Source organism: Cetorhinus maximus, chromosome 2, assembly GCF_964194155.1.
Source record: "Cetorhinus maximus chromosome 2, sCetMax3.hap1.1, whole genome shotgun sequence".
NCBI classification, from domain to species: Eukaryota; Metazoa; Chordata; class Chondrichthyes; order Lamniformes; family Cetorhinidae; genus Cetorhinus; species Cetorhinus maximus.
In genome coordinates this window covers 122,752,333-122,766,133 of record NC_135880.1, presented here as the reverse complement: position 1 = coordinate 122,766,133, position 13,801 = coordinate 122,752,333, and the positions used below count along the sequence as shown (strand labels likewise).

At 44.7% G+C, this 13,801-nt stretch overlaps 1 protein-coding gene across 7 annotated transcripts in view; it reads right to left on the bottom strand.

The window, feature by feature from the left end:
• kank1a (KN motif and ankyrin repeat domains 1a) overlaps nucleotides 1–13,801 on the bottom strand; it is a 275,855-nt gene that overhangs the window by 47,677 nt on the left and 214,377 nt on the right. The window lies entirely within an intron of this gene.

Here is a 13,801-nt window from a genome sequence, read left to right as displayed (position 1 = left end):
GTCCTCTACTACCACTACATTCCTGGTAACTCTACCCGCTTGAATGGCCTCCTGTACCATGGTGCCATGGCCAGTTAGCTCCAACACCCTGTGGAACCAAACCTTAGCAACGATTCAGCTCAAGAAAAACAAAACACAACAAACAACCACAAAAATTTAGATACTACTTTAAATGGCAACATATGCAGAAATAAAATCAGAAAATGCTGGAAACACAAATCAGTGAGTTTCTGTAAAGTGACACACTACAGCATCACCGGAATTTAAGAAATCTGAACAGAATTTTTTTTTTTTACTTTTCTCTTTATAAATGTTCACTCTGCAGTGCCGGGAGATTTTGTCTTAATTTCAGACTTCCAGCATTTGCAGTTTTTTTTCTTTAAACATGGAGAACAAAATTTAGTTTCCATTTTAAAAATATAATTTTCCAACATTAAAGAGCCAGCTAAAACTAACAGTACTGCCTCGGTTAACTGGTCTCTCTTGCTGCCTTCCAAGTCAAAAATATTTGTGCTTTGTAGCAGGAAATTTGCTTAGGCAACGAGGATTAGTGATCTAATATTGACAATCAAGCTACCCATATTCCACTTAATCATTGTTCTGCTTATTGCACAAGGAATTAAAAAGGGTGCAAAATACAAAAGGTACAATGTCACTGCTCAGATGAACTGAAATATAGTGGCTGAATTTCATGCAGAGAAATATGAGTACCCAGAAAAAAAATTTCCTGTTTACGCCAGCTTGCCACGTTAATCATTGCCAGCATTCTCAGTTTCTTGCTATCAAAACAACCTCAGACTTTAACCATCTGTGGTTACGTTTTCCTCCAGCCCGATGAGGTTGAATCTAACAAAAATATTTTCTGAAAATATTCCATGTACAAGGATTATTTTATCTAAAGCTATCTAAATGCGATGTAAGTTGCATGCGCTTTTAAAGTTTTCTTTTACTCCGTTTACATAATACTTTGGAGGTGCTAAAGCCCATTTGATGAGTCAGACAAAAGCCTTTTCACTGCAATAAAACTAAATGCCATCTGCTGAACAAAGGAGGAAGTATGTTTTGCTTCTTGAAAACTATTTTGATAGCCCCCACCCCCTCCAACAACTTAAGTCAGTGTGTGCACATCCCCACGTGGAATGCATCCCAGAGACCAGGAAAGTTCCAGGTTCAATCTCTAGTTTGTTAAGTCAGATGATACCTGCCAGAAATAGGAGCAATGTTGCTATATAATTAGCCTCAGCACCCATGAACTAAGACAGGAAAAATATAGCCCGCTTTTTAATTGTTTGACAGTAGCTTCAGATAAAAGTAATACTTGGCATCTTGAGCAAGGACAGGGTTGAGCTGTGATGATCCCCATAACAGAATAGTTTGCCAATACTTAACTGTCCAAGTATGCATATGACTAACTATATGACTGAAGTACTGAAAGTGGGCTGTTGGAACCCAGATTAAGTCATGCCTTCAGGAGAGAAGGGGCGGAATTTGGACAGGAACAATTTTGCCATTTACACATTATACAGATAGAAGCCCAAAGGTTCAACTGGCTTGCAAACTGTTTGTGACAAAGGATCACATTAACCTTCTCACTTCATTCTCATCTCTGTTGGGTAGTTGTGAGAAGTAATTGAAAAGGGCCTTATACTGTGGGAGGTGAAAATGCCCAGGTTCAGGCAAATTCCTTGTCAACCCAGTCAGGGAATGGAGTGCAGCCTGGGAGAGGAGGGGAAAAAAATGAAGAAACATGAAGATTAAATTTACATCACACACGATGTCAGTCTGTGCTCTTGCCAGACTGCAGAGTCTTCCAGCTCGTTAGCTTTGTGTTTATTTAGAACGTGGAAAATGGCGAGTTCCCAAATTAAAAACCATCAAATAAAGCATACAGCTTTTGAAATGTTGGCCCTGACTGCTCAGGAGACAGATATGAAATGATCTGCAAATTTTAATCTAAATGCACAGGTGAAAGTAATCAAAATTATAAAAACATGTCTTTTATTATATACCAAAATTTGAAGTCAATAACTTCAAAAGTATCTCCAGATGCAACCAATATGATTAAACTATCCCATTTGCTATTGATATCAGTCACACACATGCAGATTACATGCATCTATAGTTCATAAAATAATTAAAATGTGTTTTGACTGCACGCATTTATTTTTACTACATGACTAATCCCAAAAATCTGAAGTACTCCCACAAACACAAGCCCATAATTATTCAACTGAACAGACTGGCTCTACATTCCTACTTCTCCCTCAGTCTCCACCACTAATGTTATTCTCGGGTTTCACTTGCCACTTTTGAATCCCAGACTCTTCTGGTAGCAATCGCACATGGGTTTGTCTGCACCACTCAGCACTTATTGAGCACTTAATCACTAAGATAGTAGGAGCTATTGTCAACTTAAAACATTTTTATGCACAACTTCAAATTTACTGGCACCCACTATATAAACCCCTACCCCACCAATGTCTCAGCCAGCTATGTGGAACGAAGGTAATTAAAGTAGTAGATGGAGATCTCATTACAACACAGTGACTGATGAATACATTAAGATCCATTTTAATTCTGCTGTATTTGTAGAGCTATGTAGCTAAAATTTCAACTCATTTCACTGCTGTAAATGAGTTGCAACTGAAACTAAGAGAGCTCTCTTCCCTATGAGCAGCACTGGTGGCAGAGGTCCAGATATGCATCATATATCCACTCAGAGCAAGAGATTAATTTATTCCTCCTTTTTGGTTTATATGCGAATGAACCAAAGTGAAGAAAATTAGTAATTGCAGAAAAGAAGTCACCTACAAACACCTCTGGGGTAGAGAACCTCAAAGATCCACAACCATTCGAATTAAGAATTTTCTCCTCCTCTCAATCCTAAATGGCTAGTGCCTTATTCTGAGACTGTGACCCCTAATTCCAAATTCGCCAGCCAGGGGAATCACCCTATCAACTAACGTATCAAGCCCCTTGAGAATTTTATATATCTTGCAATGAGATCATCTCTTATTCTTCTAAATTCCAGGGAATATAGGTCCAGTTTATTTTCATAGGACAATCCCCTCATCCTAACAGTTTAGTTAACCTTAGTTGTACTCTCTCTAAGGTGAGTGTATCCTTACTTAGATAAGGAGACCAAGTGCGTATACAGTACTCCAGTGTGGTCTCATCAAAGCCCTAAAGAACCGTAGTAAGACTGTTTCACTCTTATGCTCTCTCTTAGAATAAAGGCCAACATATCACTTGGTTTCCTAGTTGATTGCTGTACCTGCCTGCTAATTTTCTATAATTCGTGTACAATGACACCCAGATACCTCAATGGCAAAATTTCTCAGTTTCTCACCATTTAAAAAAATTCTGCTTTTCTATTTTTACTTCCAAAGAGTTCTCTATCCTCTTTATAGCAGAGAATGAGAAGGTGGAAGTTTGATAGGTGTTCAGAATTATGAAAGGTTATAATAGAGAAACTGTTTCCAGCGGCTGGAGGGTCTGCAAATGGAGGATACAAATTTAAAGGTAAATGGCCAAAGAATCAGATGTGATGAGGAGGAAAAGAAACTTCTGCAGCAAATTGTTGTCAGAAGTGCACTGCTTCAAGTGGTAATGGAGGTAGATTCAATAATGGCCCAGAATGTCTGTTCCTCGTGGGGTCGTACCCTGGAGGTACCCAGGAGGTGCACTGGGGGACCCCACAGAAGTCCCTATGTAAAGGCTGCATGGTAATTGCCTGGGAAGTTCAAACTTCCGATGGGCAATTATCCTTGACTGGGAGCCGTCAGATGGTTCCAACTCTCTTGGCAGGTTAGTTACCCAGGAAAGGTTCGAAGGATTGAAACCACTTCCAACTCCTGTGTTACTATACTACTGATCACCACGCCCCCACTCCAGTTCTGACCTTCATCCTATGCCCCATATCCAGCTGCGACCCTCGCCCTACCCACTTTATTTTTGCACACAGCTTTCCCTGGCTTCTTAACGTGCATTTCAACACAGTGACCTTCTTGCTTGGTTTATGGCAGCTAGTGCCATAAAAATGGGGGTGGGGGGTGGTTTCCCTTCCCCCAACGCTGCTGCACTGCACTGGAAGGACTCGGGAACCAGTTATGCTGCACTATCCCCACCAGGCCCCAGTTGGAAGAGCGGGCAAGAAAAGTGCAGCTCCCAACCTGGGTGATTAAAAAGGAGCAGGGTGGCAGTCCGACGGTGATTGCCACTCCTCTGGCCCATTTACCAACTTTCAAAAGGCAGTTGCCTACATACATGAAGAAGGATATTTGCAGGTTGGGAGCAAGTCAGGTTGGGAAACAAAGGCTGTAGTTTTCCGGCCCTGTTGGCATCGTGCATCATGGGGGTGGGGGTGGGTGAGAAAGAGATGCACAAATTTGGCAAAAAGTCCAAAAATCGGCTTTGTGCCATCATAAAACCAGTTTGTGATCGTCCAATCCCCCTGTCAATGGTGGGCCGCATTTCCCGCCACCGCACGCTGGGAATGTCATTTTAATATATTTGCATCTAATTATAAGCCCTGCTAGCTGGAATCATCCCCCCATGCTGGACCATCTGGGCACATCAGCGTGATTCAACATCGATGTGTTTCACAACTGTATATAAGTGACGTGTACCTGGCAAGCTGAAATTTGAGGGGAACTCTGATGTGTGTGCACACAAACTTGCATCACGAGCATCACCTTTAGGACATCAAGGAAGATTTCTGTGCATTCGGTGGGGGGCGGTGTGCACAGGCAAGTCGCTTTTGCCTGGCTGGCTTTCAGTGCAGTGCTAGGGCAAGGGCTGGAGTGTGGGTGGGGCTGGGGAGCAAGGCAGCACAGACTGAAGACAGTACACAAGCACATGCCAGGGGGTGGGGGGAGAGGGAAGGGGGGTGGTGGTGTGTTGAGGGAAGCAGCCACGCACTTGGAAAAACTTGTCAAAAGCAAGCATTGTTCTGCAGCTGAGACCGTTCGGCTGCAGCTCCATTGACATGCTTGAAGTCGGGCCTCTGAAGCTTTTCTGTCCACTCAAGCAATGCAAAAGAATGAAAGTGCCACCAAATGCTGCAGAAATTGTCAATCCTTGGGCACAGACTGCAAATTAATGTGGATTTTAGGGGGCAGCAGAACAATTGGCTGACTGGGCAAGTTGTACAATCCCCTTGTGAAAGGTGGCCATGGTGCAGTCACTGTTGGAAGCACCCACAGCTCCTTGCAAAGTCTTTATTAAGGTGTGAACCAGTATCCATTATGGTTCAAGCTAATAGTGTAGCTTTGCAGCGCGGGTTAGGAGAATGTCTGTGCCTGAGCTGAGAGCAGAGCATGCAGTCCAGTGGCTGAAGCTGCCGCCAATCAGTCAAGTGGAGTGGGGCGGTGGGTGGGGTTTCAGACAGCCAATGAGTGCATTGTACACTGGCCATCCAAGTGGTGGAGAACTCCCCTGCATGCGTGAAAGGGCCTTCAGGCTTAACCGAGAGAGGTTCTTAGTACCCATGCTAACCCACATGCCCCTCTCTCTTTCATTACGCAGGAGGAGAACATCAGGATCATGGAGCCTGGTGGTTTAGCGGTCTGCTTCATGGCTTACAGAGAGCAGAGAAAAAGAGTTTATGGTGGAGATACTTGGCTCGGCAAAGGGAGGAGCACCTCCTTCAAGATGAAGAAGGGGTGGCAGGGCCTGCTGCACACGCAGCTGAGAATCCACAGTGAGTCATCACTTGTAGCTACCTTGCTAGGCCCAGGGTCTATAGACAACGCCTGTTATTTCTGCAGATGACCAAGAACAAGTGTCGCCGAAGACAGCGCATGTCTAAGGAACTGGTCGGTCAAATATGCCACTGCTACAAAATTTGGCGCCACAGGAACATTGAGGGCATCCACTGCCAGTGGCTGTGAAAGTGACCGCAGCTTTCAATGTTTACACCAGTGGCTCCTTCCAGGGCTCCATAGGTGACCTGTGCTATCACAAACCTCCAATCACAAGTGTATCTGGGAGGTCACAGACACCATCGTCGCGAAGACACACAAATTTGTGCATTTTGCCTAGGATCAGGAGAGGCACGAAGCAAGAGTGCTGGATTTGTGCAGATTTCTAGTTTTCCCACAGGTGCAGGGTGCCATTGACTGCACTCATGTGGAGCTTAGGTCTCCATGGCAACAAGCAGTCAACTATGTTAACCGCAATGGGTTCCACTCTCTGGATGGTCAGCTGCTGTGTGACCACCACAAACACATCCTACAGCTCTGCACACCATTACCAGGGATTATCCACGCCTCCTACACCCTTAACAGGTCTCAGATCCCTGACATCCTCCAGGGGCCTCAGCGGATACAGCGTTGTCTCCTCAGGGACAAGGGTTACCCACAGAGGACGTGGCTGATGATGCCCGTGCAGCGGTGTCAGACTGCAGCAGAGCGACGTTATAACGAGGCTCATGCCTAGACCCAGACTTTGGTGGAGCAAACAATAGGCATTTTGAAAATGAGGTCTGGGTGCCTTGACAGGTCTGGTGGAGCACTGCAATACAGTCCCCCAAGAGTGTCACACATCATTGCTGCTTGCTGCACACTAGACAGCCTGGCACTGCAATGGACAATGTCTGACTCCTGTCTGGCTGAGGGCAGCTCGCTTGCTCTCTGTAATCAGGGTCATATCATAGAGATGCAGCCGTGAAACTTTAAATGCACCTGATCCTTTTGTCAGCCTTCAGAACCTGACCCCTTCAGGAGCACACTGCCACCAGTCACAGATGCTGAAGAGATGGCGGTCAGACCCATAGCAAAAGGTGCTGAGAGCACACAGAGAGAATGACGGAACTTTGTGATGCCTGTCCACAACATTCTGGCAGCAATGACAAGCACCATCGAGGTGCAGCCATCACTAGCGTGTCCAGCGTGAAGCCAGACCATCACTTTGGCCTGAAGGTTACACACTGCATGGGGAAGAGGCCCTGGACTGAGACACCTGCCTTCATCAAGGTTTCACATCGGAATGACATGAACACTGCTCATCAGAACAAGGAGCCATAGACACGGAGGCATTCTTGGGAGTTTATTTACAATAGTGAACATATGTACAGTGATTAACACCCTGCCATGGCTCTGCAACTACATCTTCTTAACCCTGCCCCTACATCTTGGTGCTCCCCAGACAACCACAGCAGAGGTGGAGACATTCTGCTGACTGCTACGCGCTGTGATGACCTTGATGGGTGTCCCCTGGAGGGCTGAGACGTGGAGGGCCTTGGCCTGCTTTCAGGGTCCTGCTGTGTGTCAGTGGCACCCTCCTCAGCCTGCTGAGCTGGAGCTGGAGCTGCTGGGGTCACAGGAAGAGGGGATTTGGATGGGTCGGACACTCTTGGAGTCACCTGGGTGGATAGTCCTGGGGTGTGCACCTGCTAATCCTCCTGCCCACAGGTGCCCGAGAGCTCCTGGCTGACGCCTTGAGGCGAAGGGGAAGCTGGAGTGAGATCACGCTGCCCCATATCCCCCTTGTGTGGACACTGTTGGAGGCCAATTCTGGTGCCGGCAATGGAAGTCAGCCCACGCAGCAGTGCAGGACCTATATCCTGGACCAAGATCTCCATGGCAGCTGCCATCCTTCCAGTGTTGACCTCTGTGTGCTGGCATGCCAGTGCTATTGCCTCAGACTGAAGGCGGACAGACTTCTCCATTGTGCTATGCAATCTGAGGAATGCAGCAGACATCCCTTCATGTTTCCGAGTTTGTTTTTGTAGCTCCAGTAACTGAGGCATAACTGAGTCCAGAGGTGCCTCATCTGACTCGGGCTCAGCAGATTTCTGGCCTCCAGCAGTCCTCCAAGTGCTGGCAACCTTGGGAGTCCCTGCCGCCGCCTGCTGTGGATCAGACAGTGCGATGTGCTCACCAGATTCTGACCCAGAGGCTACTCTAGAACTAGGTCCCGAAGTGTGTGTCTCTGTGCTGGTGGAGGGTGTGGGTGAGCGCTGTGATGGGTCTTCAATTAGGGTGTCATTAGATCCTTCTTCCGAGGCAGCTTTGAGGCTTGAGTCAAGTACCTGGCTTGTGGACTCCCTTGGCTGCTTCCCCGATGTGCCTGCGAAAGCAAGGAGAGATAATTAATGCATGGCAGGGGACTGCAGAACAGGGGAACTGACTCACAGCATGGTTGTCTGATGGATGTTGCACTGCTGGATCCTCACTTGGTTGAGCATCGCCAATCTCAGTCAGCACAGGAATGGGCCAGCTGGATGACTATTTTCAAAGTCTGAGAGGACCCTGCTGTTGGGCATTCCTCCATCAGTCTGCGACCTCTCCCTTTTGTTGTGTGTCAGCTTGTCATACATGAATACAGATGGAGAGCGTGTAAGCAGGACGTTTGCCAGGCCAGATGAGAAAGATGTCTGGTATGTGTTGGTGGTGAGTGGTGCCATGGACGGGATGAGGACACAACCTGCAAGCAAATTGAAGGTGTGTGAGAGAATGAATGGTGATGTCCCTTGAACTGGCAGTGAATGAGGTCCCTGTGGATGTGTGATGGGTTTGAGAGTGAGAGAGTTGAGAGTGGTGAGAAGAGTGGCTTACTCTGGCAGAATGGAGATCATTATTCATCCTCTTTTGGCACTGGGTGGCTGTCCTCTTTCGCAGGGCGTTGGCACTGACCACCACCTCCCATGCTGGATTGGTGACCTTGCTTGCTGGTCTTTGCCCAGAATAGGGGTAGAGGGCTTCATGGCAGGACTCCAGCGTGTTCAGTAGGTGCCTGAGGGAGGTGTCACTAAATTTGGAGGCAGCACATTGGCAGCCATAACTTTGCAGCAGCTTCTGATCTCTTAGAGGGTGCTAGCTCTGTGCATGGGTGCCCTTTAATTGTGGCACCCAGATTACTGAAGCCCTGAGGCAATGACAGGACAGGCGAATCACAGACTGCCCCACCAGCGATCCTGAGTGTTTCCTGTGAATGCATTATTAATGAGGCAGGACATGCCGGGAATGGGGCAATACAGCACGAATACCTGCCAGTGGATAAAGCGTCCTTTTTCCCACCTGCTACCGCACTTCGTGCAAATCTAGGACGATTCTGCCCAAAGAGTGGGACTAATTGAATGGCTCTTTCAAAGAGTCAGCAAAGGCACAATGGTGAATATCTTTCCACTATGCTGTATTATGCCGAGATAATATAATGGGGAGTATTACAGTACAGTTCAAAATTATTTTAAAAAACCTTGTAAACTTATATGGCTAAAAACTATTTAAAATTATAATAAAATTACACTCAAGATACAGTTAATGGTAAAACTAGTAGGGTTCCATGTTCACCCCTTGCTAGAGGTGACTACAGGTTACAGAATCAGGCCTATAATTATACTATGTTATCTCCAACTCCTGCTCGTACTCTTGCTAAGAGTTGTATTGTGCAAAATTAGCACTTAAACGTGGCAGGAAAATATTAAGTGAAATAAAAATCTACTGCAACTTTTAATGCAATTAAAGACAAACTGGCAAATATCAAACATTTCTAAATGCAAAGACTATATTTTAGAAGTTTTGATACATATTGTTTTGTTCATGACCAATCTCCAGCCTCTAGCAGTAGCACAATGATGTAACCTACAAAGAATTTTCCAAGCACTGGTGCATTCTTTCAGGTCAAAGAATACACTTACCCTGTCAAATTCTATCATGCATCTTGTCTCAAAAGTACAAAGTCAGCATAAACCAATCATTTAGTTTCAAATTAACGTGACCAAAATAATGGGATAACTGAAATGCTTTGTAAACTACATCAACCGAGTACCAGTATTCGTCTGGGATAGTACAGTTACCAAAAACAAAAAAATGGAAAGCTATGACTTTCTATTTTGAAAGGTATGGAGAGACGATAACTGAAAAAACATCAGCCCCAGGTCTTCTGATCAAGATCAGAAACCCTATTTCCGATTCTGATCAGACAAAAAAAAGTTACCCTTTTTACCGATTTTTCCGAGCGATCTTCCAGCGGACGATCCTTCACGTCTGACCCAGTGCAGCAAAACTCGTAGGGAGCAGCACAATTTATGCAGAAGCCATGCCTCCTTTATACGGCATGAGCTGCCGTGTTCTGGTATGTAAAGAGTTTAAATTTCTCAAAGCTGCCTTGAAAACAGCCAATGTGAAAAGGTAAGCATGCAAGGTAAGGCCGGTAAGGGGGTGGGGTGGTGGTGGTCAGGGAGGAGTCTGGTCCTGAGGGCTTGACAGGTTGGGAGGAAATTGGGGGTGGGGGAAGTAGTCCAGTGAATGAGGGAGGTGGTGGGGATCTGTTGTATAGTTTCCCAAGCGTTAGACTAGGGTTTCCATTAGACTACCGTTAGACTAGCTCTTCCATTCTACAGTGACATGTACCCTTATTGCACTGGGGGCTGCTTGGAAGCCCCCTCCATAAGGACTCCATGGGAATTCCTCAGTAAGTTTCAACATCTGCGTCTGTGTCTGGAACCCTCTGAAACTCCGATTTAAAGGCGGAGCGCTTCGGATGATTCCAACTCACTTACCTAATAGTTACCCAAGGCAAGTTAGAAGGACTAGAAAACTAGTTCAAACTGCTGGATAACTATACAACTGATCCCACTACCCACCACCCCCTCCCCTTGGCCAACCCCCCACTGGAACTCCCGACTAGCCTGACCCAGAGACCCCCAACCCCCTGACTACCCCAAACATTCAACCCCTGACCATCTTACCTCCTCACCTTACATGCTTGGCTTCTCTCCTACCTGGTCAAAGTGGCTGGTAAATTACTGGGTTAAAGCAGCAGGTGTTGTAAAACGCGAGTGTGACTTTGCTTCTCCCGACGATCCTAAACTACACCAAGGTCTCCTGGAGCAGCAATGCTCCACATTTCTCAGCAGGCCCGGGACAGAAATCCGGGTGAGAAATGTGGAGTTCTAGTCTAAGGTAGAAAATATGAGCGGAGTGGCAATCCGACAGTGACTGCCACTCCATGGAAGGTTTGGCCCTAGGTTTTTTCCTGTCTAACATTTCCTCAGTAACTATCGAGGTTACTAAGTTGGAATTGTCTCAAGTCTCTGACTCTAACTTGGAGCCAAAGACTATTTCGGAGGGTCCCCGGAAGCAGTGAAATTACCCATCAGAAGTTCAAATTTCCTGGGCAATCCCTATGGAGTCCTTGCGTTGGGACTTCAGAGGGGATCCCATGGTGCATCTTACTGAGGCCAGAAGATCTCAGCCATCATGCTTAGTAGTGAAACAAATGTTGGGAGCGTCACTGAAACATGGTGTAAGAGTGTGGAAAACTAAAAGTACTCAGTAGCTCAAACTCCAGAGTGGGAAAAAAAATCAAATCTATTGACAATGTATCAGTTCAGGTTGGCTTATCCAGAACCTATGGAAAGACTCTGTGGTCTAGTGGCAAACTTCCAAAAATATAAGCTTTAAACATAAAAATGAACAAATCCTTGCTAATTTTTGTAAAAATTGTACCTGACAACTTCGTGCAGTCATGAAAACCTGTGGATGCAACTGACAATAACAGATGCCAATTGAGAGTTTGTCATTTACATCAGCTTACATAGGAAAAGAAACTTGCATTAATTTAGCACCTTTCACATCCTTAGGATTTTCAGAAGCTCTTCACAAATCAACTGTAATTGGTAGCTGGTATGCACCCAGTAAGGTCTCAGACATCGGTGAGTTAAATGGCCAATTAATCTGTTTTGCTCAATGATGATTGTGGAATAAATGAAAGAACTTGTGCATTTGTTTTCTGAAAATAGAGTAATTTTTTTATCCATTCTTAATAATAATGCCATTGAATTTTACAATAGTGTTGGGGATTGATGGCAGTGGGGAATAGAGTATCATGAAAATTATTAGTCCACTGACCATATTCAAATCAAGACTGGCACCGACCGTTCAAGAAGTGGAACCAAACATAGGTTACAGCAAGCTTAATAAGAAAGAAAACAAAGACTTGCATTTATATTGTGCTTTTCACATCCATCGGATGGCTAATGAAGTACTTTCTGAAGTGCAATCACTGTTGAAATGCCGGAAATATGGCACCCAGTTTCTGCTCAGTAAACTCCCACAAACAGCAAAGTGATAAAGATATGTTTTTTGTGATGCTGACTGAGGGTAAATATTGGTGAAGGCACTGGGATAACTCCCTTGCACTTCTTTGAAATAATGCCACGGGATCTTTTACATCCACCCAAGTAGGCAGATGGGGCCTCAGTTTACGGTATCACCTGAAAGGTGGCACCTCCGACAATGCAGTGTTCCCTTAGTACTGCACTGGAGTGTAAATCTTGATTTTTTTGTGCTTAAGCCCTGGAGTGGGGCCTGAATCTGGAATTTGGTGATTCAGAGCTGAGCGTGCTACCAACTGAACCATGGCTGGCAAATATCTAGCCGCTTTTGACAGTCAGGTGAATAATGGTATATGGCATTACTTGCACAAGATGAAAAGAATGAATGTAAAGTAATGCCCTGTTTAGAGTGCTTTACAAGAACACAATTTCGTTTTAGAGTGGTTTTCATGTTGGGGAACTGAAATGCTGCCATCCACAACCTAAACCAGCATGGTCGGCAAGCCTCAGGGGCTGAATGAACAGCTCGTTATTATTCCTGAATTATTCCCAGGTTCTCCATGTTCCCCAGTTGGCCGGGACCCAGTCCTGGCCTCTCCTGGTTCGCCGGGAACATTGTTGCATTCCCCATGTCTGCTCCAGGCTTCCCTGGCAGTAACTCTGGTTAGGCTGGAGAAGTTAGGGTTGTTCTTCTTGGAGAAAAGGAGATTGAGGGGAGATGTGATAGAGACGTACAAGATTATGACAGGCAAGAAAAATGGTTCCCATTAGCTGATCGCACAAGGAATCAGGATACAGATTTAAAGTTTTTGGCAAGACATGCAGGAAGCATTTGAGGACGAACATTTTTTTTTAATGAACGCAACCTGGAATTTACTGCCGACGAGGGCGGTGGAAACAAAGATGATTAAAGGTTTCAAAATGAAATTGGATGGGGCACAACTTTTCATGGATATGGGGATAGAATGTGGTGGTGGGATTGACTGGGTTGCTCTAGAGAGAGCTAGAATGGACTTGATGGGCTGAATGGCCTCCAATGTGCCATAATACCTATGATTTTTGATCATTCATTTATTTGCTGTCTAAACCACTTTCTGTATAGAAACTTACTGCTGTTTGCACCTGCATAATATTGGCTGGGCTTTAAAAAGTAATTCACTGACTGTAGTATTCAAAGATGTAAATAAGTTATGGAAATCCTAGTCAAATTGAATGTGTTAAACTGCTGAGGAATTGTACGCAATGAAGTAAATATTCTGCTTACTGGTAGGAGCAAAACAATCATAATTTAAATTATTGTGGCAAATCCATGCAATATATCAGCTATTTGTCTGTAATGAGTTTATAAAAGGGTGCTAATTTTAATGGTATTTAAATAAGCTTATTCTTTGCTCTATTCTTCAGCTAAACAGAATATATTACTGCAATCAGCAAAATCATTTTTAGACTTAGACTTTTATCAACTTCCATAAACACAGCACAATGAACTCTTCTAAATTAACTATAAAGCTACAATCCCGACCAGGTCGTGACTCAAAAAACAAAATGTTGAGCTCTAATTTTTCACTTGATTCCAAAGACTCTATATGACTGCCATAAATTTTCTTCCATCTATACTTTAAAACATATAGCAATCAAACTAAATTTATTTTATTTTGATTCAGATGTTTTCCAATGTTACACAAATTTGATAAAAAATTTGCGATTCAATTAAAGGACAGAGATTATAACCATTTTGGG